Raw genomic sequence first — 24,701 nt, 5'->3', positions numbered from 1 at the left:
TTCAGATTTTGGACTAGGAAACACTTTCCATTACTCTAAAATACGTCTTTTAGCATTTTCTTTAATAAGAATCTGTTGGTAGAAAAATTTGTTTTATGAGTATAAAAATTTTTTACTCTAATTTTAGAAAATACTGTTGACTATTTTTATGTTATTTATTGTATCTTATTTTATTGAAGACAATACACTCATATAGCTTCCACTTTTGTACTTGAAAATTAATATTATTTAGTTGACTGTAATATTTCTTTTCTCTCTGTGTACTTTAAGGTCTTCCCAATTGATTAAGTTGGGGATTTTCATTTTTACTCTACTTGGGATTCACTGGGATTCCTGACTAAGATAAGCTTTCATTAGTACTAGAAAATTCTCATTTACGGCCTCTGCAAATACTACCTGTACTGCCATCCTTTATCTCCTCTTTCCACAATTCTGTTTGAACCCATGTGAGACTTCATTTTATCCACAATTTTAATAAATTTTGTTTTTATATTTTTTATGGTTGTGCGTTTATATTGTGTTTCACATAGATTTTTTTAAAGCTATGTCTTCCAGTTTACTATTTACTTAACTTTTAAAATCAACCTTTAAGTCCATCCATTGAAGGTTTTATTTTTTGGTAATATTATTAATTTCATTTTATTTTTATTTCTAAAAGGCTTATTGGTGTTCTCTACATCTTTTTTGTAACATGAGTAAACATGCCCTTTACTCATGTTTAAAATAATGTTTTATGTCCTTAAGCAAAATAATGCTTTATGACCCATAGAATATGAATTCAGTCCAACAATGCATGAAATGACTGTAATTCCACATTCTCATGGATGACTTCTCTCCATTCAGTGCCAAAGTTGTACAGGCAATTTTCTTTTGGTGAACAGGTTTGTTCCTAGCTCATCCTTTCTGTCACTGTTACCTCCATGTGTCCCTGATTTACAGGCAAAGTAGTTTGTTTCCTTTTAGATTATTTGCTTCAAATATTTTTTAAACATTTTAATGTATATTTCTCATATCCTTACTTATCTTTTCATATCTATTTCAATGTAATAAAATCTACAAAGCATGATTTGATATACTAACAGTATTGATTACTTCCACTTTTGTACCCACACTAAGCACAATGCATTCTAAAACACTGAACCTATCGTATTTTTAAAACTTATTTTTCTATATATCTCATTTCCCCAACAGTTCATAAACTTCTTTAATCAAGACTGTGACTAACTTACTGGTTTACATTCATGACACCTACCACTGATTTTAGCTCATAAAATGTACTCTGTAAATGGTTAGATAGCTATAATTTTCAGGATTAGGTGCAGAAATCACTTCCATTTAAAATGTACAGAGATTCTTTCCATTAGGGTTCTTATAAAATCCACTGGCTCTTCTTTAGTGTACACAAATAATATTTTCTTAATTTTAAAATGGCTGCTATTGTTTGACCAGAGACTATAAAAGGAAAATAACTGTCAATCGACAATTTCTTGAATGCTTATTATATATCATACTACATATTGGATGCACACATTACAGAATTAACTTTTATGAATCAAATATCAAGGATGCGAATTGAAAGCAAGATTATTATTCTCTCTTTTCTTTCCTCTATCAGTTTTTTTCTCCTGACTCTTAGATAAAATATAGGGCAAGTTTTATGATTTATGCAGTCATGCTCAGATGATAAAAATTCCTCTTGTCACTTCTGATTATAAATATAATCCCATTTCAGGAACAGTCAAATCTACAAATTTTATTTGAATGCAATGCTTTTCTCCATTCATCTTTTGTCAGCAGCGGGAAATGAGGGTTATGATTGATTTCATTTTTTTCAGCTAGCTTTTTAAAAAATTATACTTTAAGTTCTAAGATACGGGCAGGTTTGTTACATAGGTATACAGGTGCCATGGTGGCTTACTGCACCCATCAACCCATCATCTACATCAGGTATTTCTCCTAATGCTATCTTTCCCCTAACTCCCTACCTCCCGACAGGCCCCAGTGTGTGATGTTCCCCTCCCTGTGTCTATGTGTTCCTAGCAGAATGCAGCAAGAGATTCTCCCTGCTAGCTTGATAAACTAAGCAGCCATGATGAGGAAGCCCACATGTCAAGCAACTATGGGCAGCCTTTAGGAATCATGGGCAGCCTGTAGGAACAGTGGATACTACTTAGGATCTTAGGAAAGCCTCCAGACAATGGCCAGTGAAAAGCTGGAACCCTCAGTCAGAAGAAGAAAGAAGAAGAAAGAAGAAAGAAGAAGAGGAGGAGGAGGAGGAGAAGAGGAAGAAGAAGAGGAAGAAAGAAAGGAAGGAGAAGAAGAAAGAAGAAGGAAGGAGGAGGAGGAGGAGGAGGAGGAGGAGGAGGAAGAAGGAAGAAGAAGAAGAAAGGAAGAAGAAGAAAGAAAGCAGAAGAAGAAAGAAAGAAGAAGAAGAAGGAGAAGAAGAAGAAAAGAAGAAGAGGAAGAAGAAGAAAAGAAGGAAGGAGAAGAAGAAGAAGAAGAAGAAGAAGAAGAAGGAGAAGAAGAAGAAGAAGAAGAAGAAGAAGAAGAAGAAGAAGAAGAAGAAAGAAGAAAAGAAAGAAGAAAGAAGAAAGAAGAAAGAAGAAAGAAAGAAGAAGGAGAAAGAATTATTCCAACAACCTGAATAAGCTTGGAAGTAGATCTTTCCCTGATTGAGCCTACAGAGCAAAATGCTGCCCTGTCCAAATGTTGATGACAGCCTAGTGAGACTGAGTGGAGGACCCCATTAAGCCATACCCAGACTTCTGGCTCATAGAAATTGTGAGATAATAAATGCATGTGTTGTTTAAAGCCACTAAATTTGTGGTAATTGGTTATGCAGTAATATAAATCAAATACACTATATGTCTTACAAAATATATAAAAATGGGTGCAAATGATATAAATACATTTTAAACTCAATATTAAGAGTCAAATGTTTCAATTAAAATGGTAAAATGATTCAATAAGCATGCATTTAAAAATACAAATTGTTAATAAGCACACAAAGGGTACTCAGCATCATTATTCTTTTGGGAAACCCAAATTAAAAGCATAATGAGATAACACTATTCACCCATTAGGAGGGCTATAATTAGAAGGATAGATAATGCCAAGTGCTGGCCAGAAAGTGGAGAAATGAAAACTTTCACATAATGCTGGTGGGAACGTAAGTTGATATAACCACGCTGGAAAAAGATTTTCCTCAATTCTTTAATATTCAAGCAAAAACTCATCATATGAGCCAGCAATTTCACTCTTATACATATTACCTAAAGAAAAAAGAATATGTATGTCCACATAAAGATTGTATATGAATGTTCATAACCACATTGTTTGTAATAGCTGGAACTAATTCAACATCAGCTGGAAAGTAGATAAGCACAATGAGGTATATCTATACCATAGAATACTATTCAGCAATACAAAGAAGAAAATACTGATTCATGTTACATCTTGGACATACATCAAAAACATCATGCTATGTGAAAGAAACCAGGGACAAAAGTCTCCATATTATACAATTGTATTTACATAAAATTAGCAAGCAAATTTATAGAGGCAGAAAGAAATCAGTGGTTGCCTGGGGCTGGCTGGAGTTAGAGGCAGAAATAGACTGCAGACTGACTGACTGGTAGAAAATTTTAAGGATGATGGAAATGTTCTAAATGTTTTAATGTTCTGGATAATGCTGATGGTTGCACAACTTTAAAAACTGACTGAAAGGCCGGGCGCGGTGGCTCACGCCTGTAATCCCAGCACTTTGGGAGGCTGAGACGGGTGGATCACGAGTTCAAGAGATCGAGATCATCCTGGCTAACACGGTGAAACTCCGTCTCTACTAAAAATACAAAAAATTAGCCGGGCATGGTGGTGGGCGCCTGTAGTCCCAGCTACTCGGGAGGCTGAGGCAGGAGAATAGCCTGAACCCAGGAGGCGGAGCTTGCAGTGAGCCGAGATCGTGCCACTGTACTCCAGCCTGGGCAACAGAGCCAGACTCCATCTCAAAAAAAAAAAGAAAGAAAGAAAAAAAAAAGTGACTGAAAAATCATTAAATTGTATACTCACTTGGGTGGATTTTTGATATATAAATTATATCTCAATACACTGACAAAATAAAACAGAAGGGGAATATGAGGTAAGCACATGTTTTTGTTCTACCTGTTAACAATGGTCCTTTCCAATAACTAGCTTCTCCTTCCTCTACTGATTAATTTGGAGCTAGAAACATACAACTCAACCTAGTTCAAATAAAATACAGTTCTCTAGAATTTGAAACTTGAAATAAAAGACACAAAAATTAAGCTACATTTAAACTCAAACATAGTTCTCCTATTCCATCTCTTTCTGCTACAGAGATCCTGAGAGGCATTTGGTTTCTGCCTTCTCTAGTGATTCGTGCTGTCATGTCTGTGAGTGGATTTTCTTCCAACAGATTCATTTTTTCCCTATGTTGGAGTAGTTTTCTATTATTTACAATCAAATCAAACTTACCTAATGTAGAATTAAATTTAAAATCTACAAATGCTATATACTTTAACAAGAGGATATATAAATTGCAAGTCACTTATTTGTCTTTATAATAGTGTCTGTACCTTATGTCACTCATCTTCAACATCTGTAAACAAGAAGGAAATTGACAAACAGGGGGATTTGCAAAGTCTTAAAGCTATTAAAACAATGGGTATTCTTTGAGAGATGAGTAATAGACCCTTTAGAGGATTAAGGAAGTAATAATTATTGTTCACCTACCTACTAAAATGATTGATAGAGAATTTTTATATATCTTATTTAATCATAAACTTAAAATATGTTTTTATATTTTATAATTTAAGGAAACTGACAAAATATGAATATATATTTATATAGGAATAGAAAACATTTATTGATCAACTGCTGGGTACCAAGATTTGTTCTAAGAGCTGTATGTAATTTACTCTTCACAAGAACCCTATGAAGTAAGAACAGTTATTATTACCCCTCACTTTGAAAAGAAAACAAGAGGTTCACAGCTGTGAAGCAGTTTGCCAATGAAATCTAGTAAGTGGCAAAACTGTATTGGAATGAAATCAGTCTGGTTGGAGTCCTTAATTGTGTAACCCCTAAACTATAAATCCTCTTCCATTGCCTCATGTATGATAGCTGTAAACTGGCAGAGCTATAGTTGGAATATATTTATTTGCTTCTAAAGTCTCTGATATTTACTTATCAACATACTCTTCAACATCTAAAGTAACATGTCTGGTGGTGGGCAGGAAGTAGAAAGAAGAGGTGCGGTATGGAAGCTAGATATAAGAATTAATTTTTTTTTCTTGTGCATTTTACGTGGGACTGAGGAAACTGAATGAAATTGGAGGGTAGTAAAGAGTGTGACTTCATGATACTAGAGAGGCAATTTGAAAACTGTTAGGTTGCAGAAAGAAAAGGATTTTCTCCCTTGGTCTAACACCATGGTCTAAGTTCCTCTGAAACAACCCTTTTGTTTTAGCCCTCGAGGGTCATGATGGTAATACAAAAGGGTAAGGGCTAGTGTTTAGATGCTTTGGCTCTGCAATCAAACTGGATGACTCCAAATTATATCCCTTCTCTCCTCCAAATTTTCTCTGCAATTAAAGCTTTTTCTCTCTGCTAGGGTCATCTCACAATTCAAAGTGTGATCCTCAACATTTCTATGTTCCATTTCATTTATCTTTAGAACATTATAACATAGTGATGCATAATTTATTTTCAAGCAAGTATTACCTCTAATGACCCCACATAAAGTAATTTTGTAATGTCCTAAGAATGGCCTTTTTTCCATTACACAAAAGCAATTTTCTCTGACATATTAACCTTCACTGAACATTTTTCTAATTTTATCCAGGCAGGATCACACAAGTGAAATGTGAAGGATAAATGATGTCCTATTTCTTTTCTTTTCTTTTCTTTTTTTTTTTTTGAGACGGAGTCTCGCTCTGTCACCCAGGCTGGAGTGCAGTGGCACGATCTCGGCTCACTGCAAGCTCTGCCTCCCGGGTTCATGACATTTTCCTGCCTCAGCCTCCCCTGTAGCTGGGACTACAGGCGTCCACCACCACGCCCGGTTAATTTTTTGTAGTTTTAATAGAGACGGGGTTTCACCATGTTAGCCAGGATGGTCTCAATCTCCTGACTTCGTCATCTGCCCACCTCGGCCTCCCAAAGTGCTGGGATTACAGGTGTGAGCCACTGCGCCCAGCCAATGTCCTTATTTTTTTAGGGAGTTTTTTATGCCATTGAAATTCATGATAAATAAATAAATAAAGTGATTTATTTAAAGGATTAAAGAAAACGCCTTGTAGAATAGAAATAAATTGCAAAATATTTTGCAATGTTTTTAGAAAGTGTTAACATCATTGAAAAGAATTGAGCTAACTTGGCAACTTTTTGAAACATTTTTGAAGTTAAAACTGTTTTCTACAAATTTTTATTTCAAAAGAAATGAAGTCTCATATTCTTGGCCTTCGCCCTTCCTCACTAGGTGGTTCCTGAGGTATCTCAGTGTAACTCAAGGACTCCACGGAACAGTTTTAAAACCAGGGAAATAACTTACTATAAACCTTAGAAAAATTACCTCCAGTGCCAAAAGTAAGAGTTACCAGGAAACAAGGCAACACTGGGAGAATTTGGTCATAAAAATAGATTTATATAAGACTGAGAAAACAGGTAGAAGCATGTGCTCTGCTATGATGCTTACTGACCTGTAGCCAGTCAGTGATGAACTCAGATCTACAATAATAGGATAAATTAAAACAATAACAACAACAACAAAAACATTCTCCTCCTAACCTCCTTCCCTATCCCTCCCTCACTTTATCCACCTCGAAACTTTTCTCACTATCCTTTTTAATTAGGTTCCAGCCCTATGGACAGCCAGTCTGTGCCACTATCATAGCCACAAGGAATCCTTATTGAGAGAAAGTTGACCTAGTTTTGATGACCATGGCATTTTCATCAAAATCAGGAAAGGTGCTCTCTTTCTGTAAAGAGCCAGATAGCTCTTTATTCTCTTTCTCTAACTAACTCTCTTTCTAAGCCCAGTGTTATATATCCACATGATATTTAGAAGATATATTTTCCATCTAAGTGCAGCAGCCTCTGTGGGCAGTAGATCATTATTTAATTACTTTTATTGAAAAAGTCATCTCAAGTATAAAATTGATCTCCATTGTGCTATTCCATGATACCTCCAATATAACACAACTTAATTGCCCTCCAGCAGAAGTATATTAGAGTATTAACGTTTAAAACAATGGTCCTAATCTCAGATGTAGACTGCTCATTCTGTAAAGAAGTTTCATTCACTATTTTCTTAGTTTCTTAGCACAGCCCTCTCTTCAATCTCAATTCTGTACAAATATGTGCCAGAAACAGGTAATACTTAGTATCAATGTAAAGCAAAACATTAACTATAATAATTTTTACTTTTTGTGAAATAAGTTTAAATTAAAGGCAGAGTTAAGAAGACCACTTCAAAGAAAAAATGTCAATCATAGAATCTTAGATTGTTGTAATTTAAATCAACAAAAGTTACGTGTCAATAAGTAAAATGTTTATTCCATTATGTTTCTTTCACAAATTTTCTGCCTTAAGATGTTTCCTCTTATCTTTTATATAAAATATTTTTTATGTAAAAGATATTTATTTTTATAAAGTAATTCACAAAGAAATAAATGTACTATAGTAGTCCAAGATGATGTACATAAGGAATTAGGGTTTTCATTTTTTACTAAAGAAAATATATGCAGTGTAATCACAGAAGAAAAAGCATCCTTATCTTCCAAAAGTAAGACATAATGTGTTTTTGTAACCTGGTAACTCTGTATCTATTACTTTCAGAATTAAAGTGGTTCCTGAATTGGTTTATAAATTAAGTTGATGTTATCCTTTAATATTTCAATGTTTCCTAGCTTATCTTATGTTGCTCACAAATGTTCTTTCATCCTTCCTTTGGAAGATCTTTCAAAGTATGCACATGCAGTACAATGTACATGAGTAAATACACTTACATTTTCCCTCTACCTACAGTTTATCTCTCTTGGAATAATCTAGAAAACAAGAATTATTATTTTTAAAGGTGTTGATTTCAAAGAAATAAAGGTCTTCATGGAATAAAAGAAAAAAGCAATATGGAGTTTATAATGTCATTGGAATCTTAAAAATTATAAGATATATGAAAAATTGTAAAACAATTTCCAATTTACCTGATGCTCATGGCAGGAAATTATTCTAGGCTTGATTGGCAGATGATGTACAGAATGATTCCATTTAATGATAGATTCTAAGGACAACCACTGCACTGATATTTAAATTCCCTTGAACACTTGTAGTGAATTTCTAGTCTCTGAACATGGTCAGTCATCAGGAAATTAATCTAATGAAGTTACCTATGTCATTTTTGGAATGTTTTCTAGATTATAAAATTCTTCTTCTCTATTTTGAGTTAGAATTTACTTCCATTAGCTTTGAATCCCTAAGTCTGACTTATAAAGAACAATGGAATATGTAACTTCCAATATGCTGAAAATATCTATTCCATTTCCAGTAAGTTCTGTTAATTATAAAGTTCTTTCTATTTTGAGTTGGAATTCACTTCCACTATAGAACAAATATACTTCCTCTCTACCTAATAACAGTTTATATTTTTGAGGCTCCAGTTGTAACCCATTATATCATTGTTTTTTAAATTTTTAGAGAGACTTCCAGGAAGTATTCCAGAAACCTGAGAAGAAGGAGAGAAAGAGAGAGAGGGAAACAGCGAGACCATAGAAGGGAAGGAGAACGGGAGAGAAGGGATGGAAAAAAAGCCAATAGAGATGGGAATGAATGGAGGGAGTGCTATTTTCCACATCCCTAAACTCTGCTTCATCCAAAGCAGCCCTGCAGTTAGCTCTTTTCTAACTTAGACTCCCATGTGAGATTTCAATTTCATTAAAAAGATATTAAAAGTCAATAATTCTATGAAAACCCTAACCATTTCTAAGTTAAACATACATTTAATTCTGTGATTTATTGTTAGTGATTTTTTTCACAATATGAGAATGCAGCTACTTTAAAACATTGAAATTGATGTGAACATTAGACCTCATGTACCTCCGGTTTAGAACAGAATCTCAATATCAGCTGTTTGGTTGGGACTTTAGATTTCCCTCTATTTCCTTCCAAATAGTGTTAAGAGTTTCACAGAAGTCTCCCATTGGTTTATCAAGCAATAGCTCTCCTCCATATTTAAAGTACTAACAATTGTTTTCTGCAGCAACTCTGCCTACCCTGTGGACAATATACCTTTTGCTCATTGCAAAACATGGAGATTCTTTCACCATTGACCAATAAAAACAATCTACATCATTCTGCATAACTGCCAAAGTAATAACTGTTTTGATGTTGCTGCTGCTGAGTCTACTGATGTCTATGACAAAGTTGTCATGTTAAAGCCCAAGATATTGTTGTCTGAGCTAAGGGTAATGATGCCCATGAACAGCACATTTAGCACCTCACTCTCCATGTCATCAGGAATGGCATCAGGAATGGCATTACCGTCTCACTCATCATTGTCTTTGCCCAGACATCACCACTAATGTGGCTATTTCATAGCTAATATGCTCACTACAATGCTGCTGCTTCTACCCACAGCATTATGACACCATAATGCCATCAATACCTTTCAGAAAAACATTTTTAGGGTGTATGAAAATCTAAAATTCTATCAAATTTCATTATTTTGAACAAAACACCTCTTGATTTTTGACAACTAAGGACATTTTAAACATTTTCCTAAAATTTTAGTACACTCACTTCAAGAATGCCTCCTTACTAAATAAAAGTCAGCAACACATTCCCAGGTCCTCTGAAGCAAGTTCAGATGTTTGATATGGAATTTTCAGTTTGCACACATCCCCATGGGATTTGAGGAGGAGGAGAGGGACATAAAAAAAGATACTGCACAAAAACCATTATCATGAGCATGGAGGAGAGAGAGAGACCACAAGAATTCAGATTTAGCAGTGGCTAAAGTCTTGGTAGCAGTGCTATACTAGTAGCTGTTATTCTTATGCCCAGCAGCAGCTGAAGTAAATTGCTCCTTAGGGTGGCTGACAAGCAGTGTAATCTGGTCATTTTTCTTGATTATGTAGATGCTTTGCCTGATTCTCTGGCATTGCAGAAGATCTGATGGGCCCCCTTTATACTTCAATGCATTTATGTTTTACTCAGAATAGCTACAGTGGATTATGACATGACAGAGAGTCATCATACTAGACATTTGAGTAGAAAGCTGATTAAAAGCACTTAAACTAAAAAGAAAGACACGCAAAAAGGAAACTTTATATTTTATAGAAAAATTTCAAGGTAGATGACAGTGTATTGCTCTAAAAGAATATTATGTATTTAAAACATAACTGTATTAATATTGTCAATGATGATGACTGCAGCCTTTTAAGATAAACTTTGAATTTATAGGTTACAAACACAATGTAAACTTACATTTAAAATAAAAAAATGTAAGTATGCTGCCGCTTACTCCCTTATTTACTAACTTTTTTACATGAAAAAAGATGAGAAAAATACAGGATTATTAGGACCACCTAATAAAGTAATAGTTTTAGAAATGTTTTTAAATTTTGTTTATTCTAATTAAGTGTCAGGAGGTATTATTCCTTAATAGAATAAATTACAAAAAGTAATCAATAAAGCTAATAGAAAAACAACCGAGATGAATTCAAATTACTTTTATTTATTATGCAGTGAACACTATATTAACTCCTTCATTGCTAGTTTTCTTAACAATGTCATGGGTGTTATATATGTTTTAGCAAACTTCATATGACTTTAATGATAAAAACCAAGAGTAAAAATCATATTTATTTGCTGAAAACTTTTGTCTGACCAGAATTAATTTGCACTATTTGTGTTGATCAACAGAAACAGAATGAATAATGTTGACATCACATATGTTCACCAAAAGCTCAGTTACTTGTCATGATGAATGTCAGACTAATGTTTAACACCCTTTGTTTTTAATGTTGAAATAGAGCACTAGTGAAGGTGTCCAATTAAAATTCATCTGACCAGGAGGGATTTAGAGCAAGATAGCAGAATAGAAAGCCTCAGCAGTCATCCCCATGTGGGAACACCAAATTGAACACCTAGCCACACACAAAATAAGCACCTTCATAAGAGCCAAAAATCAGGTGAGCAGTCACAATATCTGGTTTTAACATTATATCAAGGAAAGAGGCACTGAAGAGGGTAGTAAAGACAGTCTTGTATTGCCTATACCACCCCTCCCCCATCTACCCTGGAAACGTGGGGAGAGAGAATCAGAGAATGAGAGTTTGCATACTTGGGGGAGTGAGAGTGAAACAAATCTGGGACTTTGCACTGGAACTCAAAACTGCCCTGTCACAGCAGAAAACAATGCAGGGCAGAATTCTGCTAGTTCCTACAGAAGGAGCATTCAAACTAGTCCTGGACAGAGAGGAATACACCAGCCCAGCAGTAGAAACCAGAGTTCCAGCTATCTCCACCACCCGCAGATTAAAGAACCCTGCAGTTCTGGATCAATTCAAAAAGCAGTCAGGCCACAAGAACTATAGTCCTTGGGCAAGTATGGGTGCTGTTCTAGGCTCACAGCCAGTGGAACTGGAGTACAAGTCACCAAGCAAGACGCCAGTTGTGGCATCCAAGGGAGTGGTTGCATCGCCCCTCCCCCAACTCCACCCAGAGTACTCAGGGAGAGACTTCTGTTTGTGAAAAGGAGAGGGAAGAGTCAGCAAGACTTTGTCTTGCAACTTGGGCACCAGTTTGGCCACAATAAACTAAAGCACAGAGAAGATTCCTGAAGCCACTGATTCCAGGCCATAGCTCCTGGACAGCATTTCTAGGTGCACCCTGGGCTAGCAGGGAATCTGCTGTGCTAGACATAAGAAGCAGTCCTGGCAGGATTCACCACCTGCAGACTAAATGGCCCTTGGACTGTGAATAAATGTCAGTGGTAGTGAGGCAGTAGTCACCATGGTCCTGGGGTGAAACCCAGTACTGTGCTGAGTTCAGGTTTGGCCCAGGGCATCCTAGCTGTGGTGGCCAAGGAAGTGCCTGCATCAATCTTCCACTGACTCAAGACAGCCCAACAAGTAGAGAGAGAGGCTCCTTCAGTTTGGGGGAACATGAGGGAAGAGAACTACAGATTTTGCCTGGTAATCAGGAGAATTCTCCCAGATCTTACCTAAACCCACACAGGCTATATGAGTCTGCAAGACTTGCAGCATTAATGAGCTTGTAGTGCCCCTTGTGCAGATACACCTGCAGTGACCGAAGACTTAGATCACAACACTTAATTCCCTTTGAATTGAGACTTAAAAGGCTTCCCAAGAGAGATAAGTACAAAAGAACTCAGACTGTGAAGATTTCAATAAATACCTAACTTTTCATGCCCAGGCATCAACAAACATCCACAAGCACTAAGTATATGCAAGAAAACATGACTTTACCAAATAAACTAAATAAGGCACCAGGAATCAATCCCAGAGTAACAGAGATTTGTGACCTTTCAAGCAGATAATTCAAAACAGCTGTTTTGAGGAAGTTCAAAAAACGTTAACAAAACAGAGAAGAAATTCAGAATCCAGTTAGAAAATACTAACAAAGAGATTGAAATAATTTTTAAAAATCTAGCAGAAATTTTGGAGCTAAAAGATTCAATTAACACACTGAAAAATGTACCAGAGTCTCTCAGCAGCAGAATTAATTCAGCAAAAGGAAGAATTAGTGAGCTGGAAGACAGGCTATTTGAAAACACATAGTCAAAGGAAAGAAATACAAAGAATGAAACACCCTTACAAGATAGAGGAAATAACCTCAAAAGGACAAATCTAAGAGTTTTTGGCCTTAAGAAAAGATACAGAGGTTGGGGTTAAAAACTTACTCAAAAAAATAATACCAGAGAACAATCCCAACCTAAAGGAAGATATCAATATTCAGGTATAAGATGGTCATAGGACCAAGCAGATTTAACCCAAATAAGACTACCTCAAAGTATATAATAACCAAATTACTAAAGGTCAAGGGTAAAGAAAGGATCCCAAAAGAAATTGATGACACTTAAAGGAGTTCTAATACTTTTCGCAACAGACTTCTCAGTGGTAATTTTACAGACCAGGACAGAGTGGCATGACATATTCAAAGTTCTGAAGAATAAAAAACTTGTATCTTATAATAATATACTCAGTTAAAATAGCCTTCAAACATGAAGGAGAAATAAAGACTTCCCCAAAATAACAAAAGCTTAGCAATTTCATAAATACCATACCTGTGTTAACAAGAAATGCTAAAGAGGGAGTTCTTCAATCTGAAAGAAAAGTGTGTTAGCAAACAATAAGAAATTATCTGATGGTACAAAACTCACTGGTAACAGTAAGTACACAGATAAATACAGAACACTGTAATTGTGGTGCGTAAATATAAAAAATATAAATAAGAGGAATAAAATTTAGAATGCATTGAGAGGTAAATTGTAGAGTTTTTAAGTTTCTTCTTTGCACAATACAAACAGAAAACAAATAACTAAATGGCAGTAGTAAGTCCTTATCTATCAATAATAATATTAAATGTAAATCAACTAAACTCTCCAATCAAAAGGCATAGAGTAGCTAAATGGACCAAACAAAACAAAACAAAACAAAAAAAATGAAAAACAAAAACAAAAACAAAAACAAAAAACCCACCAACACTCAACTATAGGATGCCTACAAGACTCAGCTCACATATAAAAATACACACAGACTGAAAATAAAGGGATGGAACAAGATATTTCATGCAAATGGAAACCAAAAAAAGAGTAGAACAGTTACTTAATTTAGATTTCAAGAAAAAACCTATAAAAATAGATTAAGATCATTATATAAAGATAAAAAAATAAATTCAGCAAGATATATAACAACTGTAAATATATATAAACCCAACCCTGGAACACCCAGATATGCAAAACCAAAATTCTTAGAGCTAAAGAGAGAAACTTCAATGCAGTAATAACAGGAAACCTCAACACCCCAACTGCAGCACTGAACAGATCATCCAGACAGAAAATCAATAAAGAAACTTAAGACTTACGTCTGTACTACAGACCAAATGAACCTAATAAATATTTACAGAATATTTTACACCAAAGCTGCAGAATATAAATTCTTCTCCTCAGCACATGGATCATTCTCAAGTAAAGACCACATGTTATAACACAAAATGAGTTTTAAAAATTCCAGAAAGCACCACAAAATCATTTCAAGTATCTTGTCTGACCACAAAGAGACAACACTAGAAATTAGGAATAACAGGAATTTTAGAAACTGTACAAACACATGGAAATGAAATAATATGTTCCTTAATGACCAGTGGGCCCATGAAGTTAATAATTACATTAAAACGCTTATTAAAACAAATTTAAATGAAAACAAAGCATACCTGTAGGATACAGCAAAAGGATTACTGAGAAGGCTATAGTACTAAGTGCCTACATCAAAAAAGAGTAACAACTTCAAATAAGCAAACTAACCATATATCTTAAAGAAATAGAAATATAAGAGAATACCAAACCCAAAATTCATAGTAAAAAGAAATAATAAAGATCAGAGCAGAAATGAGCAAAATAGAAATAAAAAATACAAAAGATCAATGAAAAACAAGTTGGTTTTTGAAAAGTTAAACAAAATCAACAAATCTTTAGCCAGAACTAAGGGAAAAAGAGAGAAGGCCTAAATAAATAAAATCAGAGATGAAAAAGGAGACATTACTAGTGATACTGCAGAAATTTGAAGTATCACTTGAGACTACTATGGGCAAGTATGTGGCAATAAATTGGAAAACCTAGAAGAAATTTTATTTTACTACATACAACCTATTGAAATATGAAGAAATCCAAACCTGAAAATACCAATAATAAGTAACAAGATACAAGCTGTAATAAAAATCTCCCAGCAAAGAAAAGCCCAGTACCTGATGGCTTTATAATGGTTTCACTGTGGAATTCTACCACGCATTTAAAGAAAAGCTATACCAATTCTACTCAAACTATTCTGAAAACTGGGGTAAGAGGGAATACTTTTAAACTAACTCTGAGTCCAGTATTACCATGATACCAAAAGTAGACACAACCATTGATGAAAAACTTATCAATAAATACTCAAAAACAAAATTCAACAGCACATTAAAAGATGATTCATTTTGATCGAGTTGAATGCATACAGAGATGCAAAGATAGTCCCACATATGCAAATCAGTGTAATACATCACGTCAACAGAAAGAACAGAAACTAAATGATAATTTCAACTGTTGCTGAAATGGAAGTCCATAAAATTCAACATCCCTTCATGATAAAAGCTCGAAAAACAACTAACTGGGTATGGAAAAAACATACCTCAACACAATCAAAGCCATGCATGATAGACACACAGAAAGTATCACACTGAATGGGGAAAATCTCTTAGGCTTTCTTTTAATATGTGGAAACAAGACGAGGATGCTCAGTTTTACCATTGTTATTCAACATAGCACTGGAAGTCCTAGATGGAGACAACATGACCTTATGTCTAGAAAAACCTAAAGACTGCACCCAAAAATCTATAAGAACTGATAAACAAATTTATTAAAATTACAGGATACAAAATCAACATATGAAAATCAGTAGTATTTCTATATGCTAAAAGTGAAAGAAGTCAAGGAAGTAAACCCATTTGGAATACTTACAAATAAAGCCTAGGAATAACCTTAATCAAAAAGTGAAAGATCTCTGCAATAAAAACTCAAAAACATGGATGCAGGAAATTGAAGAGAACACATGAAAAATGAAAAGATATTCTATGTTCATGGATTGGAAGAATATTTATAAAATGTCCATACTACCCAAAGCAAACCATAGATTCAATATAATTCCTACAAAAATACCTATGACCTTCTTCACAGAAATATACAAAATAAATCTTAAAATTTATATGGAACCACAACAGACCCAGAATAGTCAAAACTATCCTAAGCCAAAAAAAAAAACAAAACAAAACCAGATGAATTACATTACTGCACTTCAAATTATACTACAGAGCTATAGTAATCAAAAGAGTATGGTACTGGCATAAAAATAGACACATAGACTAATAAAACGGAATAGAGAACCCAGAAATAAATTCATACATTTACAACCAACTGATTTTTGACAAAGGTGTCAAAAACATACATTAGGGAAAGGGCAGTCTTTTCAATAAATGGAGCTGGGAAAATTGAATATCTATATGCAGAATAATGAAACTAGATCATCTCTCACCACATACAAAAATTAAATCAAAATGGATTAAAGACTTAAATCTAAAACCTCAAACTATGAAACTTCTAAAAACACAAAATCTAAAATAGACATTTCTTAAAAGAAGACATACAAATGGCCATTGGTGAGAATGTAAATTAGTACATTCCCTATGAAGAACAGTATGGAGCTTCCTCAAGAAACTGAAAATAGAATCACCATATGATGCAGCAATCCCACTGTTAGGCAAACACTGAAAAGAAAGGAAATCAGTATATCAAAGTGATAGCTACACTCCCATGTTTACTGAAACACTATTCAAAATAACTAAAATTCGGAATCAGCCTGTGTCCTACAAGAGAAAAATGGATAAAGAAAACGTGGTACATGTACATCATGAAATATTCAGCCATAAAAAATGAAATCCTGTCATTTGCAACAACAGGGATGGACCTGGAGGACATTATGCAAAGTGAAATAAGCCAGGGACAGAAAGACAAATTTTGCATGTTCTCACTCATATGTGTGAGTTAAAAATGAAAACAATTGAACTCATCAAAATAGAGAGCAGAATGATGGTTACCAGAAGATGGGAAGGGTAGCTGAGGGGTTGGGGGATGTGGAAAATGTAGGGATGGTTAATGATTATAAAAATATAATTAGGTAGAACAAATAAGATCTAGTATTTGAAAGCACAACAGGCTTACTATAGTCAATGATAATATTCTATACTTTCTGACTCTTTAAGAGGAGGGAGGGGCCGGGTGCGGTGGCTCATGCCTGTAATCCCAGCACTTTGGGAGGCCAAGGTAGGAGGATTGCTTAAGGATTGCTGGAATTCAAGACCAGCCTGGGCAACATAGTGAGACTCTACCTCTATAAAAATTTTTTTCAAATTATCCAAGCATGGTAGTGTGCGCCTGTGGTCCCAGCTAACTCTGGAGACAGGGGTGGGAGAATTGTTTCAGCCCAGGAGTCTGAGGCTGCAGTGAGCCGTGATCATGCTACTGCACCCCAGCCTGGGTGACAGAGTGAGACTTGTCTCTGAAAAAGAAAAAAAGAAAAAAAAAAAAAGAAAGGAAAACAGACTCCAGCTTAAATCCTCACTACTCTGTGGTGCTATTTTCCTGTGGCTGCTGTGAACAAATTATCATAAAGCAGGAGAGACTTAAGACAACAGAAATTTGTTCTCTCATAGTCCAGGGGACAGAAGGCCAAAACCACAGTGACAGGAGGGATGCCACCTTCTGAAGGTTCTGAGGGAGGATCTACCCTACCTATGCCACTCTCCATCTTTTCCTGGTCGCTGGCAACCCCAGGCTTGCAGTGGTATCCTTCCAGTCTCTGTTTGTCTTCAAAGACCCCGTGTGTGTGTGTGTGTGTGTGTGTGTGGTCTTTTCTGCCTCTTCTAAGGACACACATCATTGGATCAGAGCCAACTCTAAATCCAGGATGATCTCATCTGGAGATTTTTTTTTTTTTTGAAATGGAGTTTCGCTCTTGTTGCCCAGGCTGGAGTGCAGTGGCACGATCTCAGCTTAATGCAACCTCCGCCTCCTAGGTTCAAGCTCTTCCTCTGCCTCAGCCTCCAGAGTAGCTGGGACTACAGGTGCGCCCCACCACACCCGGCTAATTTTTGTATTTTCAGTAAAGATGGGGTTTCACCATATTGGCCAGGCTATCTCGAACTCCTGACCTCATGATCCACCCACCTCGGCCTCCCAAAGTGCTGAGATTACAGATGTGAGCCACCACACCCGGCCTTTTCTTCCTCTTATAGGGACACATGTCATTGGATCATTGGATTTAGGGCTGACCCTACCCTAAATCCAGGATGATCTCATCTTGAGATACTTTTTTTTTTTTTTTTTTTTTTTTTTTTTGAGATGCAGTTTCTTTCTTGTTGCCCAGGTTGGAGTGCAAGGGCATGATCTCAGCTCACTGCAACCTCCACCTCCCAGGTTCAAGCCATTCTCCTGCCTCAGCCTCCCAAGTAGCTGGGATTCTAGGCACATGCCACCACATGGGCTAATTTTTTTATTTTTGGTAGAGATTGGGTTTCACCACGTTGGCCAGGCTGGTCTTGAACTCCTGACCTCAGGTGATTCCCCTGCCTCAGCCTCCCAAAGTGCTGGCATTACAGGCATGAGCCACTGTGCCCAGCTTGAGACTGACCTTATGTAACTGCATCTGCAAACAGCGTATTTCCAAATGAGGTTACATTCATATGTACTACGGGTGAGGCCCTGGATATATCTATTGGGGGACTGCTAGTCAACCTACTCCATCCACCACAGCTGGCATTATCCCAGTGGCCAGGGTCCCCAAGCTGCTGAGTCCGGCATTGATTCTCCATCCGCATCATGTCTACCCATCATAAGCACCCCTCTTCTGGGTACTTCTCTCAGCCTCCAGGACCCCACCCTATCCCCTGGTTCTCCTCCTAGCTCCCTGGAGGCCTCTTCTCAGTCTCTGCTGGTTCCTCCTCTTCTCCCCAATGTGTTCACATTGGAAGGTCCCAGGCTCAGCTGTTACTGGTTTTTTTCTTTTTCTCTCTTTTTTTTTTTTTTCACAAACAGGGTCTTTTGCTGTCAGTGCAGTGGTGCAATCACAGCTCACTGCAGCCTAAAACTCTGAACTCAAGCAATCTTCCTACCTCAGCCTCCTGAGTAGCTGGGACCACAGGTGCATGCCACCACACCCAGCTAATTTTTAAATTTTTTGTAGAGATGGAATCTTGCTACGTTGCCCAAAGTTAATCACAATTCTTCATTTGTGTTAAATAATTCCTCTGCTTTTCTTATTCTTTCTTTTCTTTTTTATTTTTGTAGAGACAGGGTCTCACTCTGTCACCTAGGCTGGAGTGCAGTGGCACCATCACAGCTCACTGCAGCCTCCAACTCCCTGGCTTAAGCAATCTTCTCATCTCAGCCTCCTGAGTAGCTGGCACCACAGACATGTGCTACCACGCCCAGCTAGGTTTTTTTTTTCCCACAGATGGGGTCTCACTATGTTGCCCAGGCTGGTCTCGAACTCCTGAGCTCAAGTGATCCTCCTACCTTGGCATCTCAAAATGCTGGATTACAGGTGTGAGCCACCGCACTCTAATTCTGCTTCTCTTCAATGTTTTTCTCAAATATATATATCCCTAAATACGTATATTACACATATACATAATACATACATAGATACATGCATAATATATATGACAAATGCTTGTTCCTTCACATTTTTAAAAAATATGTTTATGTGCAGAGAAGTGATGACAGTAGTCATCTCCAAATTGTAGGTGACTTTTAATTTTCTCTTTGTTATTTTCTGTATTTTCGAAAGCTTTTGTAATCAACACGGTTTACTTTTGTGATCAGACAATGATGAAATGCATGCCCAGAGATATATGAATGGTCTCATTCCAAAACAGGAGGAACCCTTGTTTGTGAAGCAAATAAATGTCACTTCTGTCCTTATCTCCCTCTATTGCTTATCCTCAAAAACAGGTTCAGATTTGTTTAAAAGGGCAGAGAAGCAAATATTGCATACATTAATCTTGGAAATGACATGCTTACAGTGGCTGGGTGGGTGAGCTGCAATGGAGCCTTCAACCTCCTGCTCCCCAGGAGGGGTCCCCTAGGTTCTGCTGCTGCTCATTCCTGTGATTTGTAAAGCTGACCTGCAACCTGGATGGTCTCCAGTCTTATTACAGTGATTTATCTCTTCTATTATTAAAGACACTGACAGTCCTATCTTTTTCCCTCTTGCAACTGTCAGGGACACCCACCCACCGGGGCTGAGGGTCGTGTGGGGCAGTGGGCTCAGAGGCTGCACTGGGGAAATTACGCCTGTAATCCTATCACTTTTGAGAGGCTGAGGTAGGAGGATCGCTTGAGGCCAGGAGTTCAAGACCAGCCTGGGCAATGTAGTGAGACCCTGCCTCTACAAAAACAAAACAAAACAAAACAAAAACAACATTGTAGGAAGACAGGAGACTGTGATGGGGTGTTTCTATATATATATACACAGAGAGAGAGAGAGAGAATATATATACATATACACTAATAAGTGGAGAAACATTGGATTTTTCTCCAGGAGTTTCTCCTGCTCCTACCCAACAGCCATCACCCTCCCAATTTTACACACACACACATATTTGTACACACAGAGACACAGGAAGCTACACACATGCAGACACACATGTGCACACACACACATACACGTACCTACGCATGCACACACAGAAACACATGTGCACCCCCATATCGACACACGCACATGTGCACATAGACATGCATGCACACCAACACACACATTCACACACACCACAGCAGCCTGTTCTCTAAAACGCCACTTCCCTTGCATCTTCCCTCTCTCTTTTCTCCTCATCAGCCCTTTGCCCATCCTGGGTCCCAGTTCCTCAGCATCTCCCAGGATGAAGTTCCTGAGACACTGTATCAGAATCTCCTGAGGGCTTCAGATTAGAAGGGAATCAAGAGATCTCACTGGTGTGAGTCAGTAGGGTGTTGTTCAGGCCCAGTTTAATGGGCAAAGTGAAAGGTGAGATGTGGCCGGGCACGGTGGCTCAAGCCTGTAATCCCAGCACTTTGGGAGGCCGAGGCAGGCAGATCACGAGGTCAAGAGATCGAGACCATCCCGGCTAACATGGTGAATGAAACCCTGTCTCTACCAAAAAATACAAAAAAACTAGCCAGGCGAGGTGGCGGGCACCTGTAGTCCCAGCTACTCGGGAGGCTGAGGCAGGAGAATGGCGTAAACCTGGGAGGCGGAGCTTGCAGTGAGCCAAGATCCGGCCACCGCACTCCAGCCTGGGCGACAGAGCTAGACTCCGTCTCAAAAAAAAAAAAGAAAAGAAAGGTGAGATGTGCTTGAATACACTAAATGCATGTGGTCTGGATGAGATCCTGGAACAGAAAATGATCATGAGCACAGAAAATCATGCAATGCAAGTACGGTCTTTTTTTTTTCTGGAGATGGTCTTGCTCTGTCATCCAGGCTGGAATGCAATGGTGCGATCTCGGCTCACTGCAACCTCCGCCTCCCAGGTTCAAGCGATTCTCCTGCCTCAGCCTCCCAAGCAGCTTGGATTACAGGTGCCTGCCACCACATTCGGCTAATTTTTGTATTTTTAGTATAGACAAGTTTTCACCATGTTGACCAGGCTGGTCTTGAACTCCTGACCTCAGGTGATCCGCCCGCCTTGGCCTCCCAAAGTGCTGGGATTACAGGCGTTAGCCACCACGCTCAGCCTAAAAAGAGACTCTGACTTCCTTTTTTTTTGAGATGGAGTTTTGCTCTTTTTGCCCAGGCCGGAGTGCAACGGTGCAATCTCAGCTCACTGCAACCTCCGCCTCCTGGGTTCAAGCGATTCTCCTGCCTCAGTCACCGAAGTAGCTTGAATTACAGGCATGCACTACCACACCTGGCTAATTTTGTATTTTTACTAGAGACGGGGTTTCTCCATGTTGGTCAGGTTGATCTTGAACTCCTGACCTCAAGTGATCTGCCTGCCTCAGCCTCCCAAAGTGCTGGGATTACAGGTGTGAGCCACTGCGCCCAGTCCTCCTCTGTGATTCTAACTCCACTGCCCAGCATGTCCTGTTGACTGTGACCCTGACTCTGCACCCTCATCCCCTTTCCATGTCCACGGTAGATGAGAGGACTATACATTTCCAGCAGCAGTCACCATGCTTTTGCCTAAGCCTTGTGAATTCTTCTGGGCATGCTGACTTTTTGTTCTTTACTACTGTCTTTTAGAGGAAGAGAGTCCATCATTTGATCAGACAGCCTTTTCTATGCTGACCCAATACCTGCTGCTTGGAAAATCACAGGTAAAACCACTGACAGCATCACTGGTGTGAGTCAGTAGGGTGTTGTTCAGGCCCAGTTTAATGGGCAAAGTGAAAGGTAAGATGTGCTCGAATACACATATTCTCCTGTGTAATAATTACTTTGCAACCCACACACGTTTGGGGACTCAGAATTCATCCTGAAGCAAATCCAGCCTTCCTTGTCATTTTCTGTAAGACAGAGGCGCCATAGTCAGGAATGGCAGTGTGAAAAGCAAACGGAAAAACAAATGATGCAGGGAGGTAGGATGGCTTTTGCATCACTTGCTAGTCAAAGGCTTTCTTTCCCATTAGGATGTGGACATCTGCAAGCTGCGTTGTTTTGGACTTTGACACAAGCCAAAACAGGAAAACTCCCCAGCTTCCAAGCAAGGTGGTTTGAGCAGAAAGACAGCTCTGGGGATGAAATGTGAGTATTTCCCCTGAACTTGGCTCTCCCAGCCTTTTCGGTTATGCCTGAGGTTACTGCCTCATCTTTAAGTTACGAATCAAGACTTGGTAAAATATATAAGGAGCTCAACTCATCAGAGAGGAAAGGGCCCTGCCTGGAGAGTCCGGGGTCCTGGACTGATGGTTTCGACGACTGACCTTGGGAAAGCAAGGAGCCACTGCAGGCCTTGGTTTTCTCTCTTGTAAAAATGACAAGGTCACAGCTGGGCACGGTGGTTCACGCCTGTAATCCCAACACTTTGGGAGGCCGAGGCGCGTGAATCACCAAGTCAGGAGTTTGAAACCAGCCTGACCAACATGGTAAAACCGTGTTTCTACTAAAAAGACAGAAATTAGCCAGGCATGGTGACGTGCACCTGTAATCCCAGCTACTTAGGAGGCTGAGGTAGGAGAATCACTTGAAACCAGGAGCTGAAGGTTGCAGTGAGCTGAGATTGGGCCACTGCACTCCAGCCTGGATGACACAAAGTGAGACTCCATCTCCAAAAAAAACAAAACAAACAAACAAACAAAAACCTTGTCCTCACATCTTCAGAAAACAGCAGTAGTACTCCAGAGGAGTGTGAGGAGACAAGTGAAAAACCCAAAAATAAGAAAAAGCAAAAGTTCCAGGAGGTTCCTCAGGAGAATGGAATGGAAGATTCATCTATCTCTTTCTCCAAACCCAAGAAAAGAAATATTTTTCCAAGGAGGAGCTGATGAGTAGCAATCTTGAAGAGAACACTGGCAGCACCAATTTTCCCAAGAGGAAGCAGTCTTCACCCAAGGAGGAAACAGTTAATGACTCCGAAAAGGCAACAGAAGTGTCTCCAAGAAAAAGGAAATTCTCCAAAGAGGAGCCGGTTAGCAGTGGACCCAAAGAGGCCACGGGCAGCAAGAGCAGCTCCAAGAAGAAGAAAAAGTTCCATAAAGCAGCCCAGGCAGTTTAGAATGCAAATGGACATTCTCTGTGAGGTGGGGCATACCATTTCCCACATTTCCCACCCTGTGTGCTGTTCCCCAATAAAAACAAATTCACACACACACACACACACACACACACACAAATATATAAAAATAAGGTTGCAATGTTCTGTAACATTCCTTCTTTCCAGGATCAAACTTCTGTGATTCTACTTCTAACTTCATTCCCAGAGTGCCCTGTTGACTCTGACCCCTCAACCCTTTACAACTACATCCACTGTAGTTGAAAGATCTGTATATTTGAAGACATCAAAGACATACCACTACTGAAGACGTACCACAACTGAAGATGTACCATTTTGGTTTCAGTGACTTCACACAATCCAACCCACCAGTACAGAAAATACCAGCCCAGTGAAATGACAACCATCATGCTTTCTTTACTATTCATGTAATAATAGATATTAGCCTTCTATTTGGACCAAACGTGGCAGTAGGCACTGTGGGGTGTTTCCTAAGAAGAATGTGATCTGTGGTGTGCACCTGTAGTCCCAGCTACTTGAAAAACTGAGGTGGGAGGACTGCTTGAGACCAGGAGTTCAAGACCAGCCTGGGCAACGTAGTGTCAATGCACTCCAGTCTGGGTGATGAAGTGGGACTCTGCCTTAAAAAAAAAAAAAAAGAAAGAAAAAGAAAAGTGGGGTTGGCTAAGAGTTTTTAGGTGACTTAGAGCAACAGTAGAAGGGGGATAATTCAGTTGGAGGAATTTAATTCATATAGAGCTTACGACTTCAAAACTCTTCTCACATCTTAAATATTTTACTGAGTGCCTACTATATGATAGGCACTGAGCCAGGTACTATTATTTCTTCTTTCAAAGTCACTGTCAGCCATTCCAACAATGTCCTCATCAGCATCTTACAACACTTGCTCTCTGTGTCCTTACCATGTTATAATCTTCAATCATAAATTCATCCAGCAAATATTTGTTGAGCACCTATAACATAACCAGCCCTGTGTTAGGGTTAGAGGAGATACATACACACACACACACACACACAAACACACACACACACACACACACACACAAAAGCTATGCTTCCAGCTTCTGGTGCAGGAATTTTAAAAAAATAAATAATGGGATAGAATTAAAATTGAAATATACTCTGAAAGAGACACAAAG

The 24,701-nt window shown here is 38.1% G+C and overlaps 1 pseudogene; it reads left to right on the top strand.

The window, feature by feature from the left end:
* LOC112621614 overlaps positions 1-23,544 on the top strand; it is a 57,371-nt pseudogene extending 33,827 nt beyond the window's left edge.
* The last annotated feature ends 1,157 nt before the right edge of the window (positions 23,545-24,701 follow it).

Source organism: Theropithecus gelada, chromosome 3 (genome assembly GCF_003255815.1).
Source record: "Theropithecus gelada isolate Dixy chromosome 3, Tgel_1.0, whole genome shotgun sequence".
Classification (NCBI taxonomy): Eukaryota; Metazoa; Chordata; class Mammalia; order Primates; family Cercopithecidae; genus Theropithecus; species Theropithecus gelada.
Note: the sequence above shows the minus strand (reverse complement) of the source record. Positions and strands in the feature narration are given on the sequence as shown.